The sequence below is a fragment of the Linepithema humile genome, chromosome 8 (genome assembly GCF_040581485.1).
Source record: "Linepithema humile isolate Giens D197 chromosome 8, Lhum_UNIL_v1.0, whole genome shotgun sequence".
NCBI lineage: Eukaryota > Metazoa > Arthropoda > Insecta > Hymenoptera > Formicidae > Linepithema > Linepithema humile.
This window is the reverse complement of record NC_090135.1, coordinates 7,939,738-7,961,515: the sequence shown is the minus strand read 5'-3', so window position 1 is coordinate 7,961,515 and position 21,778 is coordinate 7,939,738. Positions and strand designations below refer to the sequence as shown.

The window sequence follows — 21,778 nt, the reverse complement described above, 5'->3', positions numbered from 1 at the left end:
ATCTAGATTTTTAATCACGTTCTAAATATATGAAACAAACTTGAGATAAAGTTATATTCATATATTTGCAAAACTGTCAAAAGAAAGGAAAGCAAACGCTATTAAAATTCCGCAAAAGCTGTGCTTTCAGAAATTTGTTGGTTTCCCAGCACTTTTGACTGACAATACGCACCATTTGCTCACAAATATTTGAGAAGCGCGGTAACAAAATTCTTATTCCACTCCGATGACCATCAATGGTCAAAAGCCGTTTTCGGGGCTTCTTCCTCGAGTCCCACAAGTGACCATTGCGAAAAGGGTGTTCAAGAATACGCGACGGAGCGAGCCAGAGGGGGGGCGAGACGGGTGAGAAGACAGAGGTCGAAGGGATGGATCGAGGTCTAAGCACGTTCTCACCCTTGGCACCGCTCGTGAGGACCCTCGGAGGGCCTAACGAGCGGCTTTGTCATTTCTATGTGCCCGGTCTCGCTCTTACCCATCGCACACGCTCTTCGTCCGATGCTTTCTCTTAATGATGGTTGCCAATACTGAAGCATGTAAATAGGCACGGGCCCGTCACGGGCTACGCCGAACAAGCTCGGGTACACGCTCGCTTACGTCGTTACGCCATGAAGACCGCGTTTGCATTCACACATGCCGGTTTATCCGCGAACACTTTGAATGCGTATTAGCGCTAATTTCGGGAAAGGATGGAGTCCCTGCATTAGCATCAACGCTTGCGGCAAAAGCTTTGACGATTCGAGGCTTCTACAATCAGTACGTACGGATTTAATCCTCCGGCGTACCTTTTAAAATTGCGCGCGTATGCATTGCATTTGATGCAAATACTTTTCCTATAATGCATTACTCCGCAAAAAATAGAAAAGATTTTTCAAACACACAAAACTGAACAATTTTCGAACCACTAAAACTCGGTGAAAAGTCATCGCAGACAAAAAATTAAAAACACATTCCAAAGTTTGAAGTTTGTATTTTCACGTGCTTTAACCGTTTTTTGAAAATTTTTTATCTTTACACTTCTAAATACTATGTTCTCTTTTTGAAATTGAAAGCTTGAAATGAAAGCTTAAAAATATAAAGATAAAAAATTTCGTAAAAAATAACCTAAAGCATGTAAAAATACAAGTTTCAAGCTTTAAAATGCTTTTTTGTCTATGATAATTTTTCGCCGAGTTACAGCGATTTAAAAGTTGGTCACTTTTAAGCACTTGAACTCAATGCGGTGGAGCGGTACAGCTGAGTGCGCGCCATTAATACGGCATTATGCGTTATTTTACATCAATTTAAATATTAATAATTAGTTACTATTTAAAAAGTATGTCTCGTATAAATCTTGGAATTTGTACAGAGTCGCTGAATAGACAATGTCAATGCAAATTAAAGTAGATGCGCGTATATAATGCGCACAATAGTGCTTCAAAATAATAACGTGAATGACAAAGGCCCTCTTTTTAAAAAGATGAAGCCAAGCTGAACATTGTTTGCAGCAGGAAATACTGATTAGCATCCGGTAGAAGCAAACTTTCCGATTCCAGGCCGTGCGCGTCTGCCTCGAGATTCTAATGGATTCTCATTTAAATAGAAATCTTCCGCCGATACAGAGGGGTTCGGGTACGTACGACAGAATGGAAGGACAGGCCGACGGTCGAAGTGTGTTTGCTAGCCGAGTAATGGCCACGGAGGGTCCTTCTCCGCTTGGTCCTCTATGGACAGGGTCACCTAAAGATGGATGCCTGGAGAATGACCGAACAAACAAGCCAACTGCTCGAGATATAAGCCTTCTATGGAATTTGTCCGAACTATGCTTTCCCATAGCATAATCCTAAAATTCGAAATTACAAATACATAATACTGCAGATCGAAGAATTTTGTTATGAAATGGAAAAGAATTAAAATGTAAAAAATATGCCACATCTCACAATCTATAACTTAAGTGAGGAATAAGAATAATTCTAAATAGATGAGAAAAATAATTTTGCGCGTTAACGGTAAAATAGTTCTACATGTACGACCGTTCCCTACGTAATGCTGCCCTTGGCTTTTTTTTCTGCAGAATTTTCACTCCATTTCGCGAGCACATCACTTCCTGTCGGAGTTCGTATCGTTCTCTCAACGAAGAGAGCGCGGCGGTGCCCCGCATACATCTACATCGGTACAATGGCGCTCGTGGTCAGTCGACTGGCGATACTTTACATGCAAACAGAAAGCGTTACATCTCTCTGGCGAGGAGACAGTAAATTTTCAAAACTGCCGACGCCACAGGCCTTATCGCTGATTTGCCTTTGTCCACCTCCCCCATTCTTTACGTTTGTCACTATTCGGTGAAAATCGAACGGAAACGGAAAAGAGATCTACAGTACTAAGAACTACGGGAATGTCATAGCGAATAAAATCAATTTTTTGAAATTTTATGTGATTACTTAACCGCAGTAATTTAATAAATTAATTATTTAACGAACAATACGTACTATTTCTTTATAATATTACTAAGTTAACACAAAAATTTATTCCATCAGGCTTTTCTTACACATATTGCCGACGCAAATTTGCTATCTATTTCTAATACATTAAATCATGTGCATAAAACTGAACGACAATATCAAAGATTCCTTAAAATCTCAACCGTTGTATTGGGCGTGGAATCGAGAAAAAGAGCAGAAGGACGCGGAATCAAATCAAAGTTGGGAAAGCAGCTCGAATCCGGAATGGAATGCGAGAGAGAGAGATAGAGCTCGCTCGGAGTGAGCAAAGAAAAAGGAAAGTAAGAGCAAAATAAGACGACGGGACGTAGAGGGGGCGTAGAAGAACGGCTGGCTGGCTGACTGTTCTCGCCGATCAAATTTCCAGAATGGCTCGAGCTCCATTAAACAGGTCTTACTTTCCTGCAGCGGGTGAGCTCGGCTAAGCCGTCGCAAAACGTTCGACGAATGCTCCCGTGAGCCTGCAGAGAGAGAGAGAGAGAGAGATGTTTCCTCCCATTCTTCCTCGAGTTTTCGTAGCCCAGAAAATCGATCCACCGATCTCTCCCCGGTCCTGCACGAATGAGCTCGATCCTTTGTCTCTCAATGCGCCTCACTCCGCCTCAAGATAGCTCCCAGAATGAGAAATCCGGACGCGCTTTTAACGATCGAATGCGGAATTCCCGACCATAATCAGTCTGAATTTCTGCCGTCAGCTCGAGAAATTAACGCGGCTCGGTTACCCTCGATTATCCTTGCGATATACCACTGTCTAGAAATTAACCGATCGTAGAATCTTATGCGCGACTCGCGCGCGTGTAAATTTATTATAATGCGGGACTATCGCTACATGTCTGGAACATATTATATCTCGCCAGTAATCCGCAATCTCGGATATCAGCGACGATACTTTGCCGCTTGTTACCTCACCTATCCTATGACAAGGAACTCTCCGGAGGAGCAGGCTTCCAAACTAAGGGCTTACGTTTACCTTTGCGGCGGGCTCTGATAACTGCCTAGGATTCCACCTCACTCCGAAAGTTTGCCTACCGGCGTTATCTTGCGCCGTCGCCATCTTTGCCGTCTCCACTCGGTATCGACAACTCGTCTACTTTGCTTCCATATTTCCCTGGTCCAATATCCGCATTGTCTCGTCTCTCGTCCCGTCTCGTCTAAGTCTCCACGTGTCTAAACTCATCTCGTAAATTCCCCGCCGCATCTCCCCTCCCTCTATGTTACTCCTCGCTCGTCTCTTACTCGAGTTTGCGCCCGAAATCAGCCTCCATCCTCGCCTACCGACAGGTCTTTGCCTCAGGATAGGGCTATCAAATGCACGTTGCGTCTTCCGACTGAGTCGAGACATCGCTTGATGATCTTCGACTAACAGGCTCTCGTTTAAACGCACTTTGACCGCGTATTCTTCAGACTACGCTTCAATATTTCGCTTTCGTGTTTGCGTCATGTTTCAATTAGTATTAAAGAATAATTAATAACTATTACAAAACTTGCAACTTTAATCAATCAACAAAAACACATTAATTACAAGTTATAATATGAAAGTAAGCTTCTCTATAAAAGAAAACGGTAATAAACTTGATTATAATATTAAATATCACGGCTAATAGATGCAAATGAATAAAGTATGTAGCGAAAGCTGTAACGAGATTCTCATTGAGAATGTTTCGAAGCAATCCACGTCCCTCACGATGATCTCGAAAGTAGCGAGACATTGATGTCTCGTGCCATGTAAAGAGTTTATCGAAGAAGCAGGCCGTTAAGGGTAAAGGGTGGTTTGTGAGTATAGTAGAAGCGAGACGGAGAAGCCTAGCGGGACAATCTCATCTCGATCCCGTCGTACATCGTGCCACCCGAGGCCCTACATCTCCGAGCTCGTCCTACGTCCCTCTAAGGGACCCGTACACCCTCCAACGACTTCGCCATCCTACCTCCCATCCTCCCATCCACCATCGCGTAGGTACACCGGGTCCTGCGACCTTCGACGTGGCAAATTGAGCACACTCACCCCTCACCGGAGAAAGAGAAAGGGTGAGTCGCGTTACGAGCGATATATGTGAACTATTCGACAGACAAACGGCCGTCTCCCTCTTCCGAACTCCTGTCGCGGAGCTCTGCTTTTTTTCTCTCCCTTTTCTCCTCCTCTGCGACTTCCTACTTGAGTTTGTTTGGGCAACGAGACTAAACGGATAATAACGATCGCAAGAAATATCTCAATTCTATCTGAGAAACGGAAGGCATTCGAATAAAAGAACTGTTAAACATTTTTCTCGCTAAGAATATCAGAATATCCGCGTTGTCGCGATAGACTGTATCGAGAGATCGCGAAGCAAACGTTAATTGCTTAATGGAAAGCGAGTGCTATTTGTAGTAACAGACTCGTCTCTTTCCGCATGACGAATAATTTGTCTCAAACCAAATGGCAGCCGAAGTAAATATGAAGATTAATGCAAACTTTTTCCGAGAAAGTACTGCATGCTTTACAGACACAAGAACAAGAGAGTGAAGAATAATTTAAAAGAAATAGCGCCAATTATTCTCGCCATAACTTTAAACATTTTTATAACTAAGATTCTCGGAGACATTATAATACGTTGGAGAAGTTTATAAAAACCTGGCAATAATATTGCACCCGTAAATCCTTCAATAATAACCGAGTTTATCACGAGTTTATCACGAGTTTATCACGAATTAAGTAACGAGAACGCAAGCGAGGTAGATAGCGAGAAATATCCTGGAAGCTTTTCATAAATACTGAACGACACCCAGAGCGAATCCAGACGCGCCGATAGCACCCCTGAATCAGACTCATCTCGCGCCAGCGCGCGGCGGTTTTCACTCGGGTCTAATAAAGGGTTAATTAATACGCTTTAAACCGTCGCTCTCAAAAGGGGCCGGGATGCGGCGCGACCTACAAAGCGTGCTCGGCGCTGGATGAGAGAGAAAGAGGCGGACGGCCGTCACTTTCACACCGCCTCGGATCAAATCGAATCGCCAGGCGTTATCGCGTGAATCCCCTTCTGCGAGATGGTGCAAAACACAAGAAGAGATAGAGCCAGAAATGAAAAAATAAAAAATTATACCTTCATCTTTCAAATAACTTAGAAATAGCATTGGTCGAATTAATCAATTAATAATGATTTAATTTTTTGCATGTTACAACTAGAGCTATAATTAAAAAAAAAAAAAACCGTGCTTTAATTAAGATTCGCTAAATGCATTTATCTAAAATAGGGCAAACGCGATTTCTAATATAAACTGGATTATTAAAATAATACAGCCACTGATATCAGACGGCGGTAGAATCGGAAATTACCGTGCAGTCTCAACGTACGCGCGCTCACGTGGAAGATCCCGGTGTATAACTACCGAAGGATGCGTAATTATCCCACCGGTGACACGGGAGGGGGTTACGCGGAGCCGTATAAAGACGTTACCGGTAAATCCGTACGGCAGCGTCCGCAGACGAGAGGAAGCAACGAGACGTCTCCTCCTCGGTAAACCCAATTTATTTCGTTCCGGATAAGGGAGGTGAGAGCGAAACGAGAAAGCCCTTCTTCTCGGGCGCGGGCGCCAAACGGTGATGCCACCGGCGACTTGTGAACCACTTGTCGCTGTTACGGCCCCATAAATTCACGGTGCCGCCGACAACAGCGACAATCTAAGTCACACTCTCGCTTCTCCCCCTCCCCCCCGCCTCCTCCACTCTCACCTCGTTGCTCTACGCGCTCGTTCGGACAGTTATTTACTTAGCTAAAATCCCGGACTTGTAACATCATAAGGTTCTTAATCGAGATGAAGATGTTCTTTCTCTAACACGTATTTTGCGATTTTTTTACAGTAACACGACTTATTCTTTATATATATATATATAATATTTTCTAACAAGATTAACTAATCATCTCCTATCGATTTCAATATTTTTGAACAAGATAATACATAAAATTAAATGTATAAGCAAATATAATTAATTCTGAAGAAAATAATATATTAATAAAATTTAATGCTTCCTTTTTTTTGAGCTGTTTTTAATTTTTCTCCTCTAGCATGATAACAAGGCCTTGGTACCCGAGTATGATAAAAACGCGAGATGGAGCATAAGATGAAGGCAACGGCAAAAGTTGATGGGTAGAGAAAGAGAGAGAGAGAGAGAGAGAGAGAGAGAGAGAGAGAGAGAAAGAGAGAAGGAGAAATGGAGAGAAAGAGAGAGAGAGAGAAACGGAGAGAAATGATAGGCTTCCTGCATCCGACGTCTCGTCGAGGAACGTAACGAGATGAAGTCAGTGGTGTATGACGTCACGGTGGTGGGCGTCCTCTTCGTTGCGCTAGCTCGCTTCCTGGTGACTGTTTCCGTGGAACAGCGGAGGCCGTCAACAAAGGACGGCCAGCCACCCAGCGAGAAAGGGAAGACCCGTCTCCCCGTATCTCTGCGTAACCGTATCATGCGAGTCCTTCTTGGACCGCGCTCTACGAGTCCGCGACAGAATTGCGACACAAGTTTCTGTATTTCATCGATAAGAGCATCCGTGCCGTTTTAAAAATTCACATTAACGAACATACACGAACTACATTAAGTAAAAACATCGCTAGCAATAAACGAGTAAAAAAAAGATATGATTGTTCATTACAGAGTTGAATTCTTTCTTTTTTGTTTTTACATGAATAAAATTGTAACATTCGGTTGAAAAAAATTATGATATTATGAAAAATAATCTCGTAATGAATGATAAGCTAATCTGTATCAATACCGCTACATCGATATGAATCCTAGGATTTCAAAACAAATCTCACCGTTCTCAGATAACGTTACGATGATCGTCACGAATCATACCACACGAACAAATGAAATTCCTCGGACCATTGCGCTCCCATAAAATTGTTTTGGTCTCCGCGCGGAGCCAATTCTCGGACTACGATTCCGGCGCTTTTCGGAGCGTCAGCTTCAGACGGCTGCAGGACGACGGGAAAGGAGGAAGCACAAGAAGGCAGGAAGAACGGACGAACGAACAAGGCGAGAGGCGTGCGGGACGTTAAAGAGTGATAGCCATATATACGACGGCCCCCATTGAACGTCGTACTTTGAAAACTTTGGACGTTAAGAGAAAGGGTAGCTAGCTATGCTGAGGACGTATTGTAAAGACTCCGTGCGGGCGTCGTCGAAGTGGCGTAGGGAGCTCTGTAGGGCGGCGCTGCGGGAATCTTCTAGACATTGCTTCGATTTAAGAAGTGCGAGATTTCCGGCGGGGTGGTAGAAACGCCAGGATTTTGGATTCTACGAGATTACAACTGAAATAAGGGAAGAGAGGGGTGACGGGAGGAAAGGAAAAAGAAAGAGAGCAATAAAATGCTTTTGTCCTGTCAAAATTCTACGACAGAGGTAAACGCGATTTGCGAAGGAGACACCACGCGATGAGAATCGAGAATTCTCGTCGGATCGCCTTCCGGAAAATAGCTGGCGCACGTCAGCGATATTATAATCCACGTCATTCATAAGCGACATCATTTGCGAAACATTGATCTAACACAACAGACATAGCTATGTATATGCCCAGAGTCATCGCAGAGTTCAATGTAGCACATAATAAGTATATACATACTTATCTGAGCCGATTATCTTATGGAGTTGCAATCGGAGCGAACACTCTTCCTAATTCGATTTTTATAGGCCAGTTTTCACAAAGAAATGTTATAAATTTTAAAGCAACGTAAAGAGACCCGATCATCTCGTTAAGTGATTTAATGAGTCAATCAGTTATCAATATCAGTCATCAATTATATAAATTTTAGAATGCCGCGTCTATTTTCTATATATCTAGAATTGCACGAACGTAATTCGAATTGCACAGTAAATGGATTTGCTGTGTAATATTTCAGCGCCATTATCGAGTCTCCGCGTGTCTTTCTACAAAGGGAAAATCAAAGAAAAGAGGGAAATACCGGACAGAACGAGTCAATAGCTTCGCCGCTACGAGAAACCGGCGTCACGAAACAAAGGGCGAACGAGTGAACGGGAACCCTTTGAGAAAATCCTCAACCTCCTATCCTGTCTTTTCTTAACTCGTGGGTGGGATTGCATTGCTGCTTCGCCTGCATTCTTTTAAAAAGATTCTTCCGCTCTGGTTAACGTCTTGCGCCGGTCTACAAAAATAGCTGGAGCAGCGCGAACAATTCGTGGAATCTGCAGCGTCGCGCAGAGGAAGCTGCATTTACGGAGAATAAAGAAATTTCGCAACGAGAATGCATAGAGAAAGCGTTTCCTCTCTCCCAAAAGGCGATCAAAGCAAACACTTTTGCTAACTTATACAACAGATAAAAATAACAAATTTCAATTTCGAAACTCGACGTCATCATCGCGACAATGGGTCATCAAGACCATCGGAGAGATAGCAATTTTCCGGTGATAATTTCAGTTAAAGATTACTTTCAGAACATTTCGTCGAACTGAAGATGGCTTTTAAACTCAGCCATCACTATTTACCGTCGTGCTCTGTTAGGAAAGGCCTAATGAAGGACGAGCGAGAGAACGGTGTGGGTGGGTCCGACGACACGAGCAAAGGCCAACAGGTCGCCATTAGAGCATACTGTTTCGAACTACTAATAGCCAATTCATGCGACCGCCCAGCCAAGCCCGAGCTGCCAGTGTGCTTTCCTTCTCCGTAGTCGCCATAGCCAAGATTGTTGTAATATGTAGATACATACGACCATCGAACGCATGTTTACCTATCCACCGATTTGATAATAAATAGTTTTATCTTTTAACGGCGATTTAACAACAAGATCTCGGAAAAATGCATCATTCTTTTTATCATGCTTTAATATTTAAAAAAATAATTTAAAACAAATAACATGCCATATTTGCTGTTATTTTATATTATTAAAATGTTATAGCAATAAGTCGTGTGCATTACAAAAAGTAACAACCTTTCGTATTGTTCTTAAAAAAAAAAAAAAAGAAAATCAATTTTCAAAAATGTTTCTATTTTAGTTTGCAAGTTCTTAAAAATTTTATTATTTTATTCGATATTAAAAAAGATTTTTATACACAAGAAACATGATAGTTACTTTATAATTTCCTCAGATTTCGCTTCGAAAACTCGAGTCGGATAAAATCGAGAGATTTACTTATATATCGAAGCGACAAGAAGATAGTAATCGCCTTTAAAATTTGTCGCGTCTTACTCTGTAACCGGAGGAGATTCGACAAGAGTTCTACACATCGGGTAGGCATGTAGCTACGTCGGATATACGAGCTAGTCCCTACGGCCTGCACCCTCCTTCGTACAATACTTGGTCTTCGTCTTGCGCACTCTACCCGCGTAATTACGAGGGGAAAATTAAGCACCGACACAGCCGCCGGTCGGTCGGACGGTCTGCCGGTCCTCTCGCTTCGTTAACGAGAGGGAGGAACGACGTTAGGACCGAGGAGCAACGGAGAAGACATCATGTAAAGGGAAGGAATCACGTTCCTGCCGGCTTGCACGACAAAGACGACAAGGTAGAGAAGCTTGTGCCAGCCAACCGCCAGCCTTCTTAGATCTCAGCGATGGATCGTGCCACAAAGCGACCATTAAAAGATCATATCACCCAGCATCACGGACTTTAGAGATCCGCCGGCGGAATATCTTGGTCGCTAAAGCTTAGGCTGGGAAGAGCGTCTCTTTCTGCCGCTATCGTCACTTATTGAGCGAAGTAATTCTTGTCGTCACCGTATTTCTACGTCTACGTATTTAATTTGTTAATATTTGCATATTTAAAAAAATTGCCGATCAACAAGAAATAGTTCACATTTCTCGGAAGACAGTAAAATAATTGAATTTAAAAAACAAAGTTTACATGTTGGAATGTAAGGCGTAACGCTATATTATGGCTTATAGCAGCCGATTCTTTGTAATCATCTTTTCCCGCTACAAGCGCTTTTTTTCTCGCTCGCGCGTAGAGTCTCTCCACTTTCTTAATCCGTTGCGCCACACGGAGGATTATTTTACGAGCCTGCGGTGCCGCGGCATCAGCTGCGTCTTCGACATGATCCCAACCCTCGATAGAATAGTAAAGGAAAGAGGCGAAGAAGAGGGTAACCAGCCTCGCTGTCAGTGAAAGACCACCCTCTAATGCGAGTTAATAATACTCCCCTATTTTTTAAGAGACACTATTTTATTTATAAGATACGGACCCATACACGTAGAAGGATATTTACGGGGTAAGCGACTATTATCTCATACCCCCGATCCATTCGGTAAACCGGAGGGAAAAAAGTCGTTTCCTCCAAAATATATCTTCAGATGCATACTTTATGCTGTACGCAACACCATGCTCGCGATACTTCTCATATTTCGCGTCAGTATGCCAGATCTGATAAAACTTTGCATGCGAAATTCGACAAGGAAGCGAAGTAATCGCTTTATCGCGATATTATCACCGATTTTTTTCAGAAATCGCATAAAAATTCATATTTTCGCATATTCAATAACGATAACAAGAAAGTAAGGAGAAATTAATTTTATCGTAGAAAGCATAAATCGTTAGTTATTATTATTAGATGATGTAGTAAAATTTCAGTAGAACAAACTTAATTTGAAACGCCAATAAGTTTACCGCAATTTTTCTGTAGCGAGCGCACTACCGATCACGATCTCCTGAAAAAGCGCCGTTGCTCCAAAGTTCGCGCCTGATTTGGAAATTTTCCTCTCATTCACAATGACTGAAATCGGTAGGGAGTTCCGTTTACCATCCGACAAAGACGTCCACGAACGCGCGGAAGGAAACCCCGGCGGTCCGAGGCAGACAAAAGCGGTCGTCGCGGTAATTATCGTCAACGTGGGCGAGAAGCGAGAACAAGGAGGAAAATCGCGTTCACGTGAACGCCGTTGACGATCTCAGTTATGAGAAGGACGTGGTCCGTGGGGCGCTGACTGGGCTTCACCGAGTTTCTAGCTAACCAAGCAACCAGCAGGAACCAAAGTTCCCGCCGGTCGTCTAGGCTTCCAAGCTCCTGGAAACTTTCCGTCCGGACCTACCCTCGAGAATCGGGCTTCTTTGTCCACCCACCTGGCTCCGACCACCGGACGAACACAGCTGTCGCGGCAATCGCAATAAACGTCCATTAGCGCCGGGTAGACTTGCCAGTCCACCGTGAATTACAACGACTGCACGATAAGTTGACTGTCTCTCTGTCTCTCTCTCTCTCTCTTCTCCCTCTCTCTCTCTCTCTCTCTTTCTCTGTCTTTTTTGTATCTCATGGAATATTTTTTCCGAGATTTGGTATAAGTTTCTACATGTTCTAACTTTTCTTATTTATTTCCATTCTCAACTCAACTAATTACTGTATTTTCCGGGAGAACGGCGCGGATTCTCTTACGCTTTTCACTATCTTATGGAACGTATGTAAATTAGAGCCTCGTCGAAAGCATGGTTGCCTTCCAAATCTATCTGTTGTCTCGGTTTGAAGCCTCTCCTGCTTCCTCTCGCTCGTTCTCTCCATCCTTCTCCTTACGAGAGCTCCTAACATTACCAACACCGCCACTGATGGGTTTGTATTCTAATTTCGCGCTTTGGTTTTCACCCGGCTTTCCGCCAAAGCGAGGCGGCACGGCGAGAGTGGAGAGAGGAAGCGTTTTCTTCGCTGCAACCACCCACGAGGATAAAATCGCTTTCCAACTAATCCCAACGGAACCCTCCCCCCCCCCCCCCCCCACTCTTCGTAGCAAACCCCCGCGCGCGATCCGCCTTTCTTATCCCGAAGGCGAGCTTCTTCTTCTTCTTCTTCTTCTCCTCTTCCGTCAGCTGGGTAACCAAGAGATTCCGGATTTTAATACACGTAAAATTAAAATTAGACCCATATTTGCATTTGGTAATGGGAAAAAGAACGCCACCGCGAGATAAATTCTCGCACACGCCGCGAGACATACCGAGAAGGTTTCTTGCGGCTTACGGCATATATTAAACTGAAAGCCCGCAACATTGCGTGGTTTAGTAAGCTTGTCTCGGCGATTAAGGCGAATTACATGCGCGACACAACTATCTTTAAAAATGTAAGCCTTGTAAACCTCGTTTAGAATAAATGTCATTAATTATCGTTGAAAATTATTTATGACGAAAGTGTTGAATTATTATCAAAAAGTTGCTTGAAATAAAGTATATAATCTATCGTAAAAATATCTAAAAAAAAATTGTTGCGCTTAATTAAAAAGAAATTTTAAAAATAATCTCCTTAAAAGGCGTCGAAAAATAATAGTAAGATTTCTGTCGGAGGCAAAAAGGTCCAGAAGCGGAGATCTGTGAAATGCCCTGCTTTTCCCGAGCGACTCGTCCGCAAAGGTATCCCCCTTGTACTGTGGTATAAAAAAAAACCATTCTCACAATGAACTGCGCGAAAATTCTCTATCAAGAAAACATTTCTCTCTTCCTTAACCTCATTCTTTAATTAAATTACGACAAGATTAGGATATTTAATTTCCGCTATACGAATCAATGATTATCGAATCAAAATTTTGAAAATATATTTTTATCCGTTGACAAGTTGTACACGCGAGCTATTAAATCACGGCTTCTCGATGTTGTGCAACTTCCCTTAAAGTAAGATCTTGAAGCGCAAACGGTATTGAACCTAGAGATTCCTTATCCAAGGTACACAAGATGCCAGATAGCAAAACATCGGACGGACTGGGCCAAAGAGCGGACTCTATAGAGGTTTACTGAAGTCCTAACCGCGGCCTAACGACGGCTATCAGTGGTATATCGGGAAAGGAGAAACTCAGATCTTATCGGTGCGTTACCACCTAAGCTGTTTGCGTCTTGTAAACTCGAAGATTACTAAAGTGGTTTTCCCACCGACTTCCCTGCCTTCTCCACCCGATACGAGATAACGTGGCCGACGAGGAAACCATGGACGAGGGTCTAGAAGTGGGTATAGACGCCGAGAATCCGGATGGCATTCAATGTGTGAATTGCGGCGTCTGGGGTCGCCTGTCCCATTCCGATTTTGGATCTAGTCAGACACGCGCAAGACCTCGCATAAGGATAAACTTAGGTTGCCTGACCATCCAATCATTAACCCGAATTACGCTCTGACCACTCCGACTCGAGCAATATAAATGATTAAGTTAGTTGACGTTGCGCAAGTTCGGGCAACGTGAGCAATAACAAATATTACTTAGCACGTACAGAATCACGATGTAATTGCCAATGCAATTACGCGTTTATATCGAAATTATATGGCATCCGCTTTGGTTTCTTGCAAATCAATATTGCATTCGACGTAAATGTTACATAAAACTTTGATATTGATCATAGATTCATGAAGAATATTTATAATTCTTATAAATTCGTTCAAAACTAATATCTGAGTCATTTTTAAATTTTCGGTACATTGGCAAGAATTATTCTCATCACGGTAATGATATGCTTAGTGCGTCCGATGCTTCCAAATTTTACGCCCCACCAACGCCGCGACGTGCGAATGCATAGATTCCAACTATGTCCTTGGCGAAGCAACGAAGTTGCCTCCGCCGATTCAAAGTCCCGGAAGCTCGTCTACCAACTGAAGATCCATAGAAGAGTAGACGCGGAACGGGGAGCGTATATGCAGTCCACGGAATCGCGGATTCGCCGACGAAGTAATAACTTGGAAGACGGCTGCGCGAGTCCGTCGCAGATCGCGTTTAGAGGAACACGTACGAAAGTGGATAAGCAACCGCCGGGAGAAGTTCATTCATGCGCTGACGCGTCCGGAATAGGTTATAGGTAACGCGAGCACCACGTACAACCACTATCTAACTCCCGCCTTTCCTCCCCGTCCCTCCACCCCTTTTCTCTATCGTCCTATCGCGCAGCCACCCTCATACGAGAATGCAATAACGACTGGGAGTTTCCTTGGGAGATCCTCAGACATCGTCTTAGAGTCCTGCTTGTAGTTAGCCCGCATTAGTAATCTCTCCGAGATATTCTTGAATTCTATATCGCCAAAGCGAACAGCCAGCCCACTCTCCCCCTCCCCCTCTTTTCCTCCTTCTCTTGCGTCGCTCCTCAATCGATCATTGCAAATTCAAATTTCAATTCCGAAAAGTTATCACGATATTATTTAGAAATCTGCGATATTATATTGTTCCGTCTTCTGCACATTTTGAAGTTAGACAAGAAAAAAAGTTATTTGTAATATATGTCAAGTATATTCCGCAGCATTTAATAATTTCTTCATCTAATTATTTGCTAATTAATTTTGCCAATCATAGTTTTCATAAATTCTATTAGCGTCAAGAATAAAAACGTGTACATTACGATTTCTTTTCTGTAAAATTTTCTTTCGCTTTATATTAATTAAATCACAGAGTTATATTGTTCTATTATATTATAATTTATAAGATACTGACATAGTGAGCGCAATGCACAAACATCTCTCGCAAATTATTCTGAAAAGCGAGAGAAAGTTTATTGCAAAAATACATAGAGCCCGGCGGAAACGCGTGGTTAAAAACGCGGCCGTTCGTTAGAGCTCTCTTAATTACCCGCGAAAACAGATCGCGCGGCAGAGCACACACGAGTACGGAAGTACCGAACTTTCAAATCGAAACCGTACCGACCCCCCGCGCTCCCTTCCTCATCGTCAGCCACGGTAACGTTTTTCTCCAATTCTGCATTTCGCCTTTTACCTCATTCGCAGTCGCTATCGCCGTAACAACTGTTACGATTCGCAAGTCCGCCGCGTTGCCGCCCCCCCTTCCCCCCCCCCACGATCACGAACCATTTACTCGCGCACTCGTTAGTAGACGCGGCTAATTAATACGCGTCGCAAGCGCATCTGCGAATCGTTTTTGCGATTCCGCCCCACACTCGATGCAATTGCAACGACCGAGAAACTCGAGAGGACCGACCGAAACCAAATCGGTATAAACGATTGACGGAACTCACCTACTCCATCACAAGATACGAATACGAAATCGACGAGTCGGTCTCTCCCAAGGGGCGAAAGGGTCGTTTCCATCGCCTTACGGGCTTACGCCGGACTAAATTAACCATGAATGGCCAATTAACCTGGAGACTGTGCCAACTAACCGCCATGGCCGCCTTCGGTCTCCGACCAAATTGATCGTCGTCGTATCCGGACGGCTAATCGTTACCGGCTGCATAAGAAATGGTAACCGCGCTTGCATTTCAAAAAATATGATCACGTAAGTGCAAGCTGCTGGTCTCGGTCGATTTCTGGCAAGCGGCCATTACCCCGGGATGGAGATTCAATTTCGTAGTCTATAAAGCGCTAATAAAAAGTGTTATCTGATTTTTGTGCGTTATAAAAGTGGAAAGAACAATTATTTTCTCATGTGCCTTGGAACAACGTTATCATTCCAAGGCAATAAAATGTACTTAATCTTCTATTTTTTTTTATGTTTTTCAAAACAATATAAGTTAATCTTTCCCTCTGACAAATTTTTTCTAAATTTTTCAGATATTTCAACACTATAATGCAATACTGATGCATATATATGCGTGCAATGCTAAATTGCACATGAACATTGAGCAAACTTGATAAAACTTAAAATACTAAATACGTGACAAATCTCTTATACTCTTTGCTTTAATTCTGACAAGAATCACGATCAAAATTTTCAGTTGATTATTTTTGTTTGTTGTACAGGATCATACGCGAGGTTTGAGAAAAGCAGCAAACCCTAATTTTCTCACACCCTCGGATTCTCGCTCTAAACCGTCTTCCTACGAGGTGGGGGAGGGTGCCGTTCCACGCGATGGTACATTTTTAATTACTTACACCCACGCAGCTGCATCGCGCGATGACTATAAATCAAGCAGAGCGCCGCCCAGCAAAGTAATTACAGCTTGAATTTTAGATAATGTTGCCGCAAGCACGGCTCACCCTCCCCACTTCCCGCCTGCCCACTCTGCCCGTCTTTCGTTCAACTAACCCCCGATTCGCCGTAAATAAATCGTTACTGCGTTGGATTTTTGTTAATCCGCAACCTTCGATTACAAGCGATAAACCCATCAAACATCACTTTCAACTGAACAAACAACTCTTTTCGTCGTAATTTTGCTGCTAAATATTTCAAGTAATAATTATCTAAAGCGTCATAACAATTAACGCCTAAAAATTCATTAACATTCTGACAAAGATGTTGCAAATTGCTCAAAAATTATTCATCATATTGATTATTTGTCACATGTTAAAAATAATAAATTCCAGTGCGACGTCTTACTACAAGCACGAATTATTCTCGATCTTTTTCAGTTATATCTGTATGCATTATTTGAATAAATTTTTAATAAACCTCAACATTTCTCAATAGAAGAAATCAACTTGACATATATTCCGCTAATATTGATTAATTTTTTGCATTCATAAAAACTTTCGGTTTTGATCACGTTTGAAAGTTTATTTCGAGCTAATTTTGAGAGCCACGGCGTCGGAGGATAGGGGTAAGTCTAACTTCGTGGCTAAACGTCGGAGTCAGGAAGCGACGTCGGAATTGTTTACATAATTATGCGCCAATTAAAAGAGACTACAGGAGCGAAGAGAGAAAGAGAGAAAAGGAAGACGCGAACGGAGGTTCGGCGCCGAGTGGCGGATGAGGGCAACAGCCATCTCGATTCCCGCGCAATTAAGGTGCGGTTGAGAAAACCTAAAAAAAGGCTCTAGGAAAGAGTGGAATTTAATTAGGAACTCGTGCTCTCTTGTATTGCCAGGCAGCCATGAAGAAGCGAAACAGCGCGGACGGAGCGGATACGTAGAAAGAGATCGAGAGAAAGAGCGTTGCAGAAATTATTGAGCCGAGTAATTCGAGAGAGAGAGAGGGGGGGGGGAGAGAGAGAGAGAAAGAAAAAGAGAGAAACGGTAACGGCAGAAGAGAGAGAAGGAGCGGAGAGAGAAAACACGAGTAGGGGATATCGTCAGCGAAGACATAACAATCAGGAATATGATAACACGCGGGACGGATGCTTACCTTCACCTCAGACCTCCGCGAGGATGCCGAGGAACCGAAGAGGATAACAGTGGGGCAAGCAGAGCGAGATGAAAGATGATGAGTGAAGGAACCGTGGCAGGGGTAGGGGCCGCTTAATTAGAGCCAGACTTCCGTAGGATGCTTGAGGCTTCCCCGCGCTCTAAAGTTCTATCTTCCCACAGTTTATCTGCGTAAAGTGGCTATCTCGAAATTACCCTCGAAATTATATCGAATTTCGGACTTGATCCCGCTCGGCCCGCCGTGCCTTCCACGCGAATATCTAAAGTATCAATAATATTCGAGTCGACCGATCCATTAAAACGATCGTCGTCGGGACGGGGAGGATAATCGATCATATACAGAGACATAAGACGGATGGCACGGCAAAAACACCTTGAACCGCTCTATAATTTTCTTATATCAATTAGGTGATTTCCCGCAGACTCCGCCCCAGCGCAACAATTTCAGTATTTTCCAGGCCAACATTTTGATTAAAGAAAAAAATAAAATTATGAAATCTAATCAAGAACCACGCGAATATACACGCGGATTCTTATATTTATATTTCAGGTGCAAATGAAGAGCCATCGCGCTTGACTTCTTTGCGGCGTCGTCGCTTTCTCTGGAGTATTTCGCACGAGCAACAAACCGCGACGGAGGGCCGATGTTTACTTTATCCTCACTAATCACGGGACGTATTTGCGTTTTATAATCCTTGGTCGGCTAAGAGGGTAAAATCTGAAAGCTTAGTGGAATCTCCTTTCGGTCGGATGAGTAATCCCCAGTCCCAGCCCACGATTCCCGCCGCAGCACTCCTCGTCTAAGAGTACAGCATCTTCGTATAACGCCGAAGAAGAGAGTCCACGTCGCTGACTTAATGATTCGCTTTATTTCGTAATATAGTCGTGCGTTTCCGAGCAGAAACCCCACGCGAGGCATATATTATATTTAGGGCAACACAAAAAAATATCCGGAATCTATAAAATCTCAAGCTTGCAAATGTAAAAGTATGAGATATTTTTAATCTAACTTTTGTTAATTTTAATAGATTATTATATTTAAAAAAAAGTTTAAACCGCGCTGTCAACTGTGCGATATCGTTTTGATCATCCAATTTGACAATTGATTATGTCAGCGAATTCTAATCCGACATTCGTCTATTCGATTCGCTTGATTTACGAAACAATAAACCGAAATATAAGTGCATGACAAAGAGTGGTTTCCAAAGGACGAGCAAGACTGCACACGCAGATCGAATAATTGATAGACACGAGCGTATCGTCGGTCTGCCTGCAGGAAACTCGAAGGTCTGCGTTATCGATAATTCAGTCGACTTGACCGTCCTCACTCGAACAACGGGTACCACCCCCTCCGGTCCTGCCTCCTTCGCCCTATTTATATGATTAATGGCTTTATAATGACCATGCAAGCTTGCGATTCCACGCGCAGGACAGAGTAACCCTATCTCGCCGGTAGCAGCGTTCACGCGAAAGAAACACTCGTCGTCTTTTACCGAAGGGCACTCACGAGAGCACATAATCGTCATAATAATACCGCTTCTGACCTTATTTTAATGAATATTGCATCGTCCGCGTCTGCGTAATCGCAGTTTGAGAGCATAACCCTTTGTATTGTCTCGTATTCTTCGTATCACTGATTGCCGTTGAGCTTCATACAACAATTACGTTACATTTGTAATAGGTCTTTTGGAAACATAGTATTACTGAAAAACTCTACAGTCGGGAATAATAATAATAACAGTCTCGGGAAATAATTTCTCAACTGTCATCATAGAACGGATTACAGTCGTCATATTTCTCGTCTTATATTTTTCATGTATAATATCTTGAAACTTGTACAAAAAAAGCAAAATAAAAATTTTGAAATGTATTCTAATTATTACTGTATTAAAAAAGAAACAATATTCAAATTTTCGTAAACAATTTCTGGGAAAGAATTTCTCAAGTGGCAGTGCCGGATAAAAAAGTTAAAACAAATACGTCGCGTGAATTAAAATTCCACAAGATTTCTATGGTTATCAGCGATTCTCTTGCTTTAAAAATATCACATAGACGCTTCAATCGAATTAAAATATTCAAATCCCATTGTCGATTTCCACTGAATTTCCGGTGGCCAGCGAAGAAAGGATAATCGCGATCGATTGGTGTAAAATTTCTCGGGAGTGTCGGAGGGACATCGGAATTGCGAGCCGGGTGAAATCGAGCTATCGAATCGGCATTCGTCATGCGAACGCATCAGGCGCTATACGTGTTCTCCTGCCGGTAACTCTAGCCATTCGACGGTAATTCTCTGGCTGGCATGCGACCGCCACTCGAACGACACGACATCACACCGAGCATCGCACCATTTTTTCCCATTTTTCAGGCTCCCCTCGCGAAACCGACATGTGCACGAACGGAAAGCACCAGACATGAAGCCCTTTTAAATGTCCGCAAACTTGGTGCGCAGCAACAAAATATAAAATTAATTGCAGGTCTTAGAACAGCAACACGCTAAGGCACTTGAAGGAAAACCATACAGGGGCTTCTTACTTCATATATAATGTATATACAAGTGCGATTACTGGTTGCAACTAGATATTTTGAAAAAAATATGTAATAACGCGTTCGCAATCAAATCAGTAATGAGTCATATGTTTTAGCTGTTGGTTTCTAAAATTTGCTTCGTGTTGTGAAACTCTTTAACCAAGCACGATTAAACATGAGTTTTATAGATTAAATTAGTTAGATACTTAAAAGTACTTACATTACGACGATACTTTCTCGAACATGAAATATCGATAAGTGCGGCAGAACACACTTGAAACAATAAAGTCCAATAAAATTTGATTGTCTCTGATGCTTGAAAATTTTATACGCGTACAAGTAATATCGAAATTTAATACATCTTTCAATCAGAATCACTACATCTACGACGTACTAAAATGTTCATGTTGCAATCATCACAAGCACGAAAAAACGTACACGTAAGTCAGCGAGAAATGATTCAGCGCGAAAATGAATGAACACACGTATGACACGTAAGCCAAAACAAAGCGTGCCAAGGTTTAAAACATACTGATCGCAATATACGTCGGCGACGAGGGAACTCGGTGCGACGACGCAAACCTATGTCTGTCGTTACGAGCCACGTGGCCGAGACGTAGACACGATCGCATCAAACTGGTGTAAAGGTGACAGACGGACGTGTATAGAGACCCGCATCCTCCGCACCACGTAGACATTCTACGTACATTCGCTAGATAAAGGCATAGCCCGACTGGGCTACGTGGCTTACAAGCACGTGGGAAAAAACGCGTGCGAAACAAGCGTCGGCCGGCCGGCAGCCTCTACAGGGATCGCGTACATAATGCATGCCGGGCGTATGCGCTCCCGCAATGCGCCGTTCTACCTGGCAAAATAACACACATTTATAGCTAATTTTCCGAACGTTCGTCCTCGAAGGAAACGAAGGAGCGAGTGGATATGAAATAGCCTCGCCGATGTTGTCATCGCGATACGCCCCGACGTAACCTGCTTCGTAACCTCTGACCCTCGTCTTTCCTCAAATTCGCCTGACACCGATAATCGAATATCGTGTTGTATTAGTAAAAGCGTTCGTACGAAAGTTTGCAATTGTATCCCAAAGAAAATAACAGTTCCGATGTTACATAACGCGACGAGAAGCTTTGCCGATATTTCTTAACATTTGCCGACAAAAGTTTTCTAAAATATAGTGCAATTTTCAAAATCTAAAATTACTGCATCCTATTTTGAAATTGATCGTAATAAAAAAATCAAACTTTTCATTGCAAAATTAGAGTAAACGGGGAATAATCACGACACGGCGCAAGTTGGTGACTTGAACGCGTCATTATTTCGCGTAATTTTATTGCGAAACCATTGAGGGATATTTCTTTGCGACATAAGTGACAATAACGTCCCGGTTGAATGAACGACGATGTTGAGCCATAGGCTGCAATTTCCTTGACCCGCTTCCTTATTAATATTTCTCCGCGGTTTATACACGTAAGAGTCGCGCGTAATGTACGCGTATGCTTTAAGTAAATGCACTCATAATAGACTTTAAACACTTCTATAGAGTCAAACACGTATACAAATTGAACACGATCTAATCGAAATAATGGAGAAAAATAATGCAGCAATTGCAGCATAATAGAATTTATAAAAAAAAGGGAAATTAGCGTGCACCTGAAATCTATACGCAACAATAGACGGAATAGAAATTCAATGATAAACTGTGTAGAGTTAAATAATTAATGCGACGCGCAATATTTTTATTATAGCAAGAGAGGGAATCGCAAAGGGGCGAAAACCGCGATAAATTGGAGAGCTT

General features: G+C 42.7%; 1 protein-coding gene across 9 annotated transcripts in view; it reads right to left on the bottom strand.

Moving 5' to 3' along the window:
* The window catches only part of LOC105670535 (serine-rich adhesin for platelets), a 258,685-nt gene that overhangs the window by 123,776 nt on the left and 113,131 nt on the right, over window positions 1-21,778 (bottom strand). Inside the window, exon 1 of one of the 9 annotated variants that reach the window (XM_067360250.1) lies at window positions 20,189-20,583. The exons of the other annotated variants lie outside the window; for them this stretch is intronic. The gene's annotated coding sequence lies outside the window, so the exon portion shown is untranslated. Of the gene's footprint in view, window positions 1-20,188; window positions 20,584-21,778 lie in introns of those variants that run through there. 9 annotated transcript variants of the gene reach the window in all.